Genomic DNA, 12500 nt, shown 5'->3' with positions numbered 1-12500 from the left:
GGGAGTGCGAAGGCAACGGTCAGCCCGCAGCCTTTCTGGCAACACCCTGGGGAACTAGGCCACTCGTGTCTCGCCTTCATTTTAGACACGAGCGCCTGCGGAGGGACGCCACCCCCTCCGATTGTCAAGAGACCTCCGCACCGGCCTCTGACTTATTCTCAGAATGGACGGAAAGAGCAGGGTAAGCCTTTCAAAAGATTCGACCACGTGCCGAAAACTTTAGACTTCCGTGAGCTCTCCGGCTTGCAACGAGACCCGAAGTCGACGTGCTAAGCACCACGGGACCCCTTTCGCCTGCAGGTCCCGAGCCGCCTTTTTTTTTCAATTTGTTATTACAAGTATCGCGTTCCCCAAACCTGCGTGACGAGCACCGCAGGGCGGCAGAGCCATCGCGCTTGGCCGGGTGGCAGAGGAGGACCAGACTATTCACAGATAGCGGCCCAACGACTCCCAGAGCCGGTGGTGCGGCACGCGAGGTCTGCTCTCATCACAAGTGGCTTTAGGGAGTGCTAAGGCAAGGTTCTGCAGCCTCCACCCTCATCGCAACACCCAGGGTTAGCCAACCCCTCATGTCGTCGAGAGACCTCCGCACAGGCCTCTGACTTAACTCTCAGAATGGACGGAAAGAGCCGGGTAAGCCTTTCAAAAGATTCGACCACGTGCCGAAAACTTTAGACTTCCCTGAGCTCTCCGGCTTGCACCGGGACCCCTTTCGCCTGCAGGTCCCGAGCCGCCTTTATTTTTAATTTTCTGTTACGAGTATCGTGTGCCCCAAACCTGCGTGATAAGCACCGCAGGGCGGCAGAGCCATCGCGCTTGGCCGGGTGGCAGAGGAGGACCAGACTATTCACAGATAGCGGCCCAACGACTCCCAGAGCCGGTGGTGCGGCACGCGAGGTCTGCTCTCATCACAAGTGGCTTTAGGGAGTGCTAAGGCAAGGTTCTGCGGCCTCCACCCTCATCGCAACACCCAGGGTTAGCCAACTCCTCATGTCGTCGAGAGACCTCCGCACAGGCCTCTGACTTAACTCTCAGAATGGACGGAAAGAGCCGGGTAAGCCTTTCAAAAGATTCGACCACGTGCCGAAAACTTTAGACTTCCGTGAGCTCTCCGGCTTGCACCGGGACCCCTTTCGCCTGCAGGTCCCGAGCCGCCTTTATTTTTAATTTGCTGTTACGAGTATCGTGTGCCCCAAACCTGCGTGATAAGCACCGCAGGGCGGCAGAGCCATCGCGATTGGCCGGGTGGCAGAGGAGGACCAGACTATTCACAGATAGCGGCCCAACGACTCCCAGAGCCGGTCGTGCGGCGCGCGAGGTCTGCTCTCTTCACAAGAGGCTTTATTAGGGAGTGCTAAGGCAAGGTTCTGTGCCCTCCACCCTCATCGCAACACCCATGGGAGCCTCCGGTCGTCAATAGACCGCCGCACCGGCCTCTGACTGACTCTCAGAATGGACGGAAAGAGCCGGGTAAGCCTTTCAAAAGATTCGACCACGTGCCGAAAACTTTAGACTTCCGTGAGCTCTCCGGCTTGCACCGAGACCCGAAGTCGACGTGCTAAGCACCACGGGACCCCTTTCGCCTGCAGGTCCCGAGCCGCCTTTATTTGCTGTTACGAGCATCGTGTGCCCCATACCTGCGTGACGAGCACCGCAGGGCGGCAGAGCCATCGCACTTGGCCGGGTGGCAGAGGAGGACCAGACTATTCACAGATAGCGGCCCAACGACACCCAGAGCCGGTCGTGCGGCGCGCGAGGTCTGCTCTCATCACAAGAGGCTTTAGGGAGTGCTCAGGCAAGGGTCAGCCCGCAGCCTTCCTGGCAACACCCAGGGGAACCAGGCCACTCGCGTCTCTCGCCTTCATTTTCGACACGAGCGCCTGCGGAGGGCCACCACCCCCTCCGATTGTCAAGAGACCTCCGCACCGGCCTCTGACTTACTCTCAGAATGGACGGAAAGAGCCGGGTAAGCCTTTGAAAAGATTCGACCACGTGCCGAAAACTTTAGACTTCCGTGAGCTCTCCGGCTTGCACCGAGACCCGAAGTCGACGTGCTTAGCACCACGGGACCCCTTTCGCCTGCAGGTCCCGAGCCGCCTTTTATTTTTGTTACGAGTATCGTGTTCCCCAAACCTGGGTGACGAGCACCGCAGGGCGGCAGAGCCATCGCGCTTGTCCGGGTGGCAGAGGAGGACCAGACTATTCACAAATAGCGGCCCAACGACTCCCAGAGCCGGTCGTGCGGCAGGCGAGGTCTGCTCTCATCACAAGAGGCTTTAGGGAGTGCTCAGGCAACGGTCAGCCCGCAGCCTTCTTGGCAACACCCAAGGGAACCAGGCCACTCGCGTCTCTCGCCTTCATTTTGGACACGAGCGCCTGTGGAGGGACGGCCGGAGTCAACGTGGGGTTTGCCCGCCCTCCAATAGTGTCAAAAGACCGCCGCACAAGTCTCTGACTGACTCTTAGAACAGACAGAAAGAGTTTGTCAAATCTGTCAAAAAATTGACAAAGTGTCAAAAATTCGACTTCCAAGAGCTCTCCGGCATGCACTCATACCTGTCATTAAAGTGCTATGCCCGTGGAACCGTTTTTCGGATGCCTTTCAGAACGGTCCCGCGCCGCCATTTTGTTCTAAAAATCGTGTTCCCATATATCTCCGGGTACCCCGCCAACCTCACTGCGGAAAAACTACAAGTGGCACTGAATGGGTCTGAATTCCAAATTTGACTGCATCGGTCTGGAACTCGGTCCGGTCAAAACCGTTTGGATTTTTCTCGGTCCGGACTTCCGCGACAGACAAAGTTAAAGTTTTCGGGCTGCAGGCACAAAACGACAGCTGGCCATTTGCCGGGCTCAATTCACCCAATTCCTCCGGCACTTCGGAGCACATGTTCGGTGTAAGTTTGCGAATCTTTCCCGATGCTGCAGCATTTTCCTCCGCTGACACTTAGAATATTTTTCACACTTTGCTGAAAATTTTTCTAAGTGTTTTTTTCCAAGTTTTCCTGGTTACTGATTTCTTCTTTTTAAACATTTTTCTAAGTTTTTCTGGTTACTGATTTCTTCTTTTTAAACATTTTTCGCCGTTTTTCTGGTTACTGATTTCTTCTTTTTAAACATTTTTCGCCGTTTTTCTGGTTACTGATTTCTTCTTTTTAAACATTTTTCTAAGTTTTTCTGGTTACTCATTTCTTCTTTTTAAACATTTTTCTAAGTTTTTCTGGTTACTGATTTCTTCTTTTTAAACATTTTTCTAAGTTTTTCTGGTTACTCATTTCTTCTTTTTAAACATTTTTCTAAGTTTTTCTGGTTACTCACTTCTTCTTTTTAAACATTTTTCGCCGTTTTTCTGGTTACTGATTTCTTCTTTTTAAACATTTTTCGCCGTTTTTCTGGTTACTGATTTCTTCTTTTTAAACATTTTTCTAAGTTTTTCTGGTTACTCATTTCTTCTTTTTAAACATTTTTCTAAGTTTTTCTGGTTACTGATTTCTTCTTTTTAAACATTTTTCTAAGTTTTTCTGGTTACTCATTTCTTCTTTTTAAACATTTTTCTAAGTTTTCCTGGTTACTCACTTCTTCTTTTTAAACATTTTTCTAAGTTTTTCTGGTTACTGATTTCTTCTTTTTAAACATTTTTCTAAGTTTTTCTGGTTACTCATTTCTTCTTTTTAAACATTTTTCTAAGTTTTTCTGGTTACTGACTTCTTCTTTTTAAACATTTTTCGCAGTTTGTCTGGTTACTGATTTCTTCTTTTTAAACATTTTTCGCCGTTTTTCTGGTTACTGATTTCTTCTTTTTAAACATTTTTCTAAGTTTTCCTGGTTACTCATTTCTTCTTTTTAAACATTTTTCGCAGTTTTTCTGGTTACTGATTTCTTCTTTTTAAACATTTTTCTAAGTTTTCCTGGTTACTGATTTCTTCTTTTTAAACATTTTTCGCAGTTTTTCTGGTTACTGATTTCTTCTTTTTAAACATTTTTCTAAGTTTTTCTGGTTACTGATTTCTTCTTTTTAAACATTTTTCTAAGTTTTTCTGGTTACTCACTTCTTCTTTTTAAACATTTTTCTAAGTTTTTCTGGTTACTCACTTCTTCTTTTGAAACATTTTTCTAAGTTTTTCTGGTTACTGATTTCTTCTTTTTAAACATTTTTCTAAGTTTTTCTGGTTACTGATTTCTTCTTTTTAAACATTTTTCGCCGTTTGTCTGGTTACTGATTTCTTCTTTTTAAACATTTTTCGCCGTTTTTCTGGTTACTGATTTCTTCTTTTTAAACATTTTTCTAAGTTTTTCTGGTTACTCACTTCTTCTTTTTAAACATTTTTCTAAGTTTTTCTGGTTACTGATTTCTTCTTTTTAAACATTTTTCTAAGTTTTCCTGGTTACTGATTTCTTCTTTTTAAACATTTTTCGCAGTTTTTCTGGTTACTGATTTCTTCTTTTTAAACATTTTTCTAAGTTTTTCTGGTTACTGATTTCTTCTTTTTAAACATTTTTCTAAGTTTTTCTGGTTACTGACTTCTTCTTTTTAAACATTTTTCTAAGTTTTCCTGGTTACTGATTTCTTCTTTTTAAACATTTTTCGCAGTTTGTCTGGTTACTGATTTCTTCTTTTTAAACATTTTTCGCAGTTTTTCTGGTTACTGATTTCTTCTTTTTAAACATTTTTCTAAGTTTTTCTGGTTACTCACTTCTTCTTTTATAACATTTTTCTAAGTTTTCCTGGTTACTGATTTCTTCTTTTTAAACATTTTTCTAAGTTTTCCTGGTTACTGATTTCTTCTTTTTAAACATTTTTCTAAGTTTTCCTGGTTACTGATTTCTTCTTTTTAAACATTTTTCTAAGTTTTTCTGGTTACTCATTTCTTCTTTTTAAACATTTTTCGCAGTTTTTCTGGTTACTGATTTCTTCTTTTTAAACATTTTCCTAAGTTTTCCTGGTTACTGATTTCTTCTTTTTAAACATTTTTCTAAGTTTTCCTGGTTACTCATTTCTTCTTTTTGATCATTTTTCTAAGTTTTCCTGGTTACTGATTTCTTCGTTTTGAACATTTTTCTAAGTTTTCCTGGTTACTCACTTCTTCTTTTCAAACATTTTTCTTCGTTTTTCTGTTTACTCATTTAGCACTTTCAGGCACTTTCCCATCATTTCCTCGTTCCCGATTTCACCCTTTAAAACGCTTTCGGGCATTTCCCTAAGTTTTGCGGTTCACTCGTTTGGGACTCACTGACACCTTCTCTAGCTTCCCTGCTCACTTTTTTCGTACTGTTGAGAAAATTCGAACCCTTTCCTTAACTATGCCGGTTACTGACTTCACCGCTTCAGACCCTTGTCCCCGTAATGAAAGATACCATTTCCCACCGTGGGAAATGCACGAAAATCGGACTGAACACGGGGGAGGCTCCCCCCTCGAAGGCGAGACCGTCGGCAGAACCGCCGGGTCAAACCCGGCTGAGCTACCCGGCTTACAAGTCTCAAAGTCGGTATGAGCAGTCACGTCCACCCCCATTCCCTTTTGGACCACTTCCCACGGTTCCAAATGCATGAAAATCGGCCTGTACACGGGGGAGGCACCCGCCTCGAAGACGAGACCGTCGGCAGAACCGCCGGGTCAAACCCGGCTGAGCTACCCGGCTCGGAAGCGCCAAAGTCGGGTTGAGCAGTCACATTCACTCCCATCCCCTTTTGGGCAACTTCCCACGGTTGGAAATGCATGGAAATCGGACTGAACACGGGGGAGGCTCCCCCCTCGAAGGCGAGACCGTCGGCAGAACCGCCGGATCAAACCCGGCTGAGCTACCCGGCTTACAAGTCTCAAAGTCGGTATGAGCAGACACGTCCACCCCCATTCCCTTTTGGACCACTTCCCACGGTTCGAAATGCACGAAAATCGGCCTGTACACGGGGGAGGCACCCGCCTCGAAGACGAGACCGTCGGCAGAACCGCCGGGTCAAACCCGGCCGGGCTACCCGGGTTAGAAGCCCTAGAGTCGGGTTGAGCAGTCACAATCACTCCCATCCCCTTTTGAACCTGTTCCCACCGTTGGAAATGCACGAAAATCGGCCTGTACACGGGGGGGGCTCCCCCCTCGAAGGCGAGACCGTCGGCAGAACCGCCGGGTCAAACCCGGCTGAGCTACCCGGCTTACAAGTCTCGAAGTCGGGTTGAGCAGTCACATTCACTCCCATCGACTTTTGGGCAACTTCCCACCGTTGCAAATGCATGAAAATCGGCCTGTACACGGGGGAGGCACCCGCCTCGAAGTCGAGACCGTCGGCAGAACCGCCGGGTCCAACCCGGCTGAGCTACCCGGCTTACAAGTCTCAAAGCCGGGTTGGGCAGTCACGTTCACCCCCATTCCCTTTTGGATCACTTCCCACGGTTCGAAATGCACGAAAACCGGCCTGTACACGGGGGAGGGTCCGCCCTCGAAGGCGAGACCGTCGGCAGAACCGCCGGGTCAAACCTGGCTGAGCTACCCGGCTTACAAGTCTCAAAGTCGGGTTGAGCAGTCACGTTCACTCCCATCGACTTTTAGACCACTTCCCACGGTTCGAAATGCACGAAAATCGGCCTGTACACGGGGGAGGCACCCGCCTCGAAGACGAGACCGTCGGCAGAACCGCCGGGTCAAACCCGGCCGAGCTACCCGGGTTAGAAGCCTCAGAGTCGGGTTGAGCAGTCACATTCACTCCCATCGACTTTTGGACCACTTCCCACCGTTGCAAATGCACGAAAATCGGCCTGTACACGGGGGAGGCACCCGCCTCGAAGACGAGACCGTCGGCAGAACCGCCGGAACAAACCCGGCTGAGCTACCCGGCTTACAAGTCTCAAAGTCGGTATGAGCAGACACGTCCACCCCCATTCCCTTTTGGACCACTTCCCACGGTTCGAAATGCATGAAAATCGGCCTCTATACGGGGGAGGCACCCGCCTCGAAGACGAGACCGTCGGCAGACCCGCCGGGTCAAACCCGGCCGGGCTACCCGGGTTAGAAGCCTCAGAGTCGGGTTGAGCAGTCGCATTCACCCCCATCCCCTTTTGAACCTCTTCCCACCGTTGGAAATGCACGGAAATCGGCCTGTACACGGGGGAGGCCCCCCTCTCGAAGGCGAGACCGACGGCAGAACCGCCGGGTCAAACCCGGCCGAGCTACCCGGGTTAGAAGCCTCAGAGTCGGGTTGAGCAGTCACATTCACTCCCATCCCCTTTTGAACCTGTTCCCACCGTTGGAAATGCACGAAAATCGGCCTGTACACGGGGGAGGCCCCCCTCTCGAAGACGAGACCGTCGGCAGACCCGCCGGAACAAACCCGGCTGAGCTACCCGGCTTACAAGTCTCAAAGTCGGTATGAGCAGACACGTCCACCCCCATTCCCTTTTGGACCACTTCCCACGGTTCGAAATGCACGAAAATCGGCCTGTACACGGGGGAGGCACCCGCCTCGAAGACGAGACCGTCGGCAGAACCGCCGGGTCAAACCCGGCCGGGCTACCCGGGTTAGAAGCCCTAGAGTCGGGTTGAGCAGTCACAATCACTCCCATCCCCTTTTGAACCTGTTCCCACCGTTGGAAATGCACGAAAATCGGCCTGTACACGGGGGAGGCTCCCCCCTCGAAGGCGAGACCGTCGGCAGAACCGCCGGGTCAAACCCGGCTGAGCTACCCGGCTTACAAGTCTCGAAGTCGGGTTGAGCAGTCACATTCACTCCCATCGACTTTTGGGCAACTTCCCACCGTTGCAAATGCATGAAAATCGGCCTGTACACGGGGGAGGCACCCGCCTCGAAGTCGAGACCGTCGGCAGAACCGCCGGGTCCAACCCGGCTGAGCTACCCGGCTTACAAGTCTCAAAGCCGGGTTGGGCAGTCACGTTCACCCCCATTCCCTTTTGGATCACTTCCCACGGTTCGAAATGCACGAAAACCGGCCTGTACACGGGGGAGGGTCCGCCCTCGAAGGCGAGACCGTCGGCAGAACCGCAGGGTCAAACCTGGCTGAGCTACCCGGCTTACAAGTCTCAAAGTCGGGTTGAGCAGTCACGTTCACTCCCATCGACTTTTAGACCACTTCCCACGGTTCGAAATGCACGAAAATCGGCCTGTACACGGGGGAGGCACCCGCCTCGAAGACGAGACCGTCGGCAGAACCGCCGGGTCAAACCCGGCCGAGCTACCCGGCTTAAAAGTCTCAAAGTCGGTATGAGCAGTCACATTCACCCCCATCCCCTTTTGGACCACTTCCCACGGTTGGAAATGCATGAAAATCGGCCTGGACACGGGGGAGGCTCCCCCCTCGATGACGAGACCGTCGGCAGAACCGCCGGAACAAACCCGGCTGAGCTACCCGGCTTACAAGTCTCAAAGTCGGTATGAGCAGACACGTCCACCCCCATTCCCTTTTGGACCACTTCCCACCGTTGGAAATGCACGAAAATCGGCCTGTACACGGGGGAGGCACCGGCCTCGAAGACGAGACCGTCGGCAGAACCGCCGGGTCAAACCCGGCTGAGCTACCCGGCTTACAAGTCTCAAAGTCGGGTTGAGCAGTCACATTCACTCCCATCGACTTTTGGGCAACTTCCCACGGTTCGAAATGCACAAGATTCGGCCTGAACACGGGGGACGCTCCCCCCTCGAAGGCGAGACCGTCGGCAGACCCGCCGGGTCAAACCCGGCTGAGCTACCCGGCTCGGAAGCGCCAAAGTCGGTATGAGCAGTCACGTTCACTCCCATCCCCTTTTGGACCGCTTCCCACGGTACGAAATGCATGAAAATCGGCCTGTACACGGGGGAGGCACCCGCCTCGAAGACGAGACCGTCGGCAGAACCGCCGGGTCAAACCCGGCTGAGCTACCCGGCTTACAAGTCTCAAAGTCGGGTTGAGCAGTCACATTCACTCCCATCGACTTTTGGGCAACTTCCCACGGTTCGAAATGCATGAAAATCGGCCTGTACACGGTGGGCGCTCCCCCCTCGAAGGCGAGACCGTCGGCAGAACCGCCGGGTCAAACCCGGCTGAGCTACCCGGCTTAAAAGTCTCAAAGTCGGTATGAGCAGTCACATTCACCCCCATTCCCTTTTGGACCACTTCCCACGGTTGGAAATGCATGAAAATCGGCCTGGACACGGGGGAGGCTCCCCCCTCGATGACGAGACCGTCGGCAGAACCGCCGGAACAAACCCGGCTGAGCTACCCGGCTTACAAGTCTCAAAGTCGGTATGAGCAGACACGTCCACCCCCATTCCCTTTTGGACCACTTCCCACCGTTGGAAATGCACGAAAATCGGCCTGTACACGGGGGAGGCACCGGCCTCGAAGACGAGACCGTCGGCAGAACCGCCGGATCAAACCCGGCCGAGCTACCCGGGTTAGAAGCCTCAGAGTCGGGTTGAGCAGTCACGTCCACCCCCATTCCCTTTTGGACCACTTCCCACGGTTCGAAATGCACGAAAATCGGCCTGTACACGGGGGAGGGAGCCGCCTCGAAGACGAGACCGTCGGCAGAACCGCCGGTTCAAACCCGGCTGAGCTACCAGGCTCGGAAGCGCCAAAGTCGGGTTGAGCAGTCACATTCACTCCCATCCCCTTTTGGGCAACTTCCCACCGTTGCAAATGCATGAACATCGGCCTGTACACGGGGGAGGGAGCCGCCTCGAAGACGAGACCGTCGGCAGAACCGCCGGATCAAACCCGGCTGAGCTACCAGGCTCGGAAGCGCCAAAGTCGGTATGAGCAGTCACATTCACTCCCATCCCCTTTTGGGCCACTTCCCACGGTTCGAAATGCACGAAAATCGTACTGAACACGGGGGAGGCTCCCCCCTCCAAAACGAGACCATCGGCAGAATCGACGGGTCAAACCCGGCCGAGCTACCCGGGTTAGAAGCCTCAAAGTCGGGTTGAGCAGTCACGTCCACCCCCATCCCCTTTTGGACCACTTCCCACGGTTCGAAATGCACGAAAATCGGCCTGTACACGGGGGAGGCACCCGCCTCGAAGACGAGACCGTCGGCAGACCCGCCGGATCAAACCCGGCCGAGCTACACGGCTTACAAGTCTCAATGTCGGTATGAGCAGTCACGTCCACCCCTATTCCCTTTTGGACCACTTCCCACGGTACGAAATGCATGAAAATCGGCCTGTACACGGGGGAGGCACCCGCCTCGAAGACGAGACCGTCGGCAGAACCGCCGGGTCAAACCCGGCTGAGCTACCCGGCTCGGAAGCGCCAAAGTCGGGTTGAGCAGTCACATTCACTCCCATCGACTTTTGGGCAACTTCCCACGGTTCGAAATGCACAAAATTCGGCCTGAACACGGGGGACGCTCCCCCCTCGAAGGCGAGACCGTCGGCAGAACCGCCGGGTCAAACCCGGCTGAGCTACCCGGGTCGGAAGCGCCAAGGTCGGTATGAGCAGTCACATTCACTCCCATCCCCTTTTGGACCGCTTCCCACGGTTTGAAATGCACGAAAATCGGCCTGTACACGGGGGAGGCTCCGCCCTCGAAGGCGAGACCGACGGCAGAACCGCCGGGTCAAACCCGGCCGGGCTACCCGGGTTAGAAGCCTCAGAGTCGGGTTGAGCAGTCACATTCACCCCCATCCCCTTTTGAACCTCTTCCCACCGTTGGAAATGCACGAAAATCGGCCTGTACACGGGGGAGGCGCCCCTCTCGAAGGCGAGACCGACGGCAGAACCGCCGGGTCAAACCCGGCCGAGCTACCCGGGTTAGAAGCCTCAGAGTCGGGTTGAGCAGTCACATTCACCCCCATCCCCTTATGAACCTCTTCCCACCGTTGGAAATGCACGAAAATCGGCCTGTACACGGGGGAGGCCCCCCTCTCGAAGACGAGACCGTCGGCAGACCCGCCGGATCAAACCCGGCCGAGCTACACGGCTTACAAGTCTCGATGTCGGTATGAGCAGTCACGTCCACCCCCATTCCCTTTTGGACCACTTCCCACGGTACGAAATGCATGAAAATCGGCCTGTACACGGGGGAGGCACCCGCCTCGAAGACGAGACCGTCGGCAGAACCGCCGGGTCAAACCCGGCTGAGCTACCCGGCTCGGAAGCGCCAAAGTCGGGTTGAGCAGTCACATTCACTCCCATCCCCTTTTGGGCCACTTCCCACGGTTCGAAATGCATGAAAATCGGCCTGTACACGGGGGACGCTCCCCCCTCGAAGGCGAGGCCGTCGGCAGAACCGCCGGGTCAAACCCGGCTGAGCTACCCGGGTTAGATGCCTCAAAGTCGGGTTGAGCAGTCACATTCACCCCCATCCCCTTTCGGCCCCCTTCCCACGGTTGGAAATGCATGAAAATCGGCCTGTACACGGTGGGCGCTCCCCCCTCGAAGGTGAGACCTTCGGCAGAACCGCCGGGTCAAATCCTGCCGAGCTACCCGCGTTAGAGGTCTCAATGTCGGCTTCAGCAGTCACATTCAATCCCATTCCCGTTTGGACCTCTTCCCGCCGATGGAAATGCACAAAATTCGGCCTGAACACGCGGGGCGCTCCCCCCTCGAAGGCGAGACCGTCGCCAGAACCGCCGGGTCAAATCCGGCTGAGCTACCCGCGTTACAGGTCTCAAAGTCGGGTTGAGCAGTCACGTTCACCCCCATCCCCTTTCGGACCCCTTCCCACGGTTGGAAATGCATGAAAATCGGCCTGTACACGGTGGGCGCTCCCCCCTCGAAGGTGAGACCTTCGGCAGAACCGCCGGGTCAAATCCGGCCGAGCTACCCGCGTTAGAGGTCTCAATGTCGGCTTCAGCAGTCACATTCAATCCCATTCCCGTTTGGACCTCTTCCCGCCGATGGAAATGCACAAAATTCGGCCTGAACACGCGGGACGCTCCCCCCTCGAAGGCGAGACCGTCGCCAGAACCGCCGGGTCAAATCCGGCCGAGCTACCCGCGTTAGAGGTCTCAATGTCGGCTTCAGCAGTCACATTCAATCCCATTCCCTTTTGGAACACTTCCCGCCGTTAACAATGCACGATATTCGGCCTGAACACGCGGGACGCTCCCCCCTCGAAGGTGAGACCTTCGGCAGAACCGCCGGGTCAAATCCTGCCGAGCTACCCGCGTTACAGGTCTCAAAGTCGGCTTCAGCAGTCACATTCAATCCCATTCCCTTTTGGAACACTTCCCGCCGTTAACAATGCACGATATTCGGACTGAACACGGGGGCCGGTCCGCCCTCGAAGTCAACACCGTCCGCAGAACCGCCGGGGCAAATCCGGCTGAGCTACCCCGCCCCCGAACACTCAAAGTCCCTCTGAAGCCTTGCATTCGCCTCCTTGGAAAATTGACGTCAAACATTACCAAAATCGGGGGCACGAGCACTAAAGCTAAGTCTCACCCTTTCCCTATCCCTAACCAGGAACCGAACGCCCACCCTCAGCCTCACACCAACGCCGGTGCCACTCCAGACAGACACACCCTTCAAAACCACACCCATCCGGCCATGCAACTCAAAAAGGGTCCA

Source organism: Chiloscyllium punctatum, unplaced genomic scaffold, assembly GCF_047496795.1.
Source record: "Chiloscyllium punctatum isolate Juve2018m unplaced genomic scaffold, sChiPun1.3 scaffold_298, whole genome shotgun sequence".
In the NCBI taxonomy this organism is placed as follows: domain Eukaryota; kingdom Metazoa; phylum Chordata; class Chondrichthyes; order Orectolobiformes; family Hemiscylliidae; genus Chiloscyllium; species Chiloscyllium punctatum.
Note: the sequence above shows the minus strand (reverse complement) of the source record.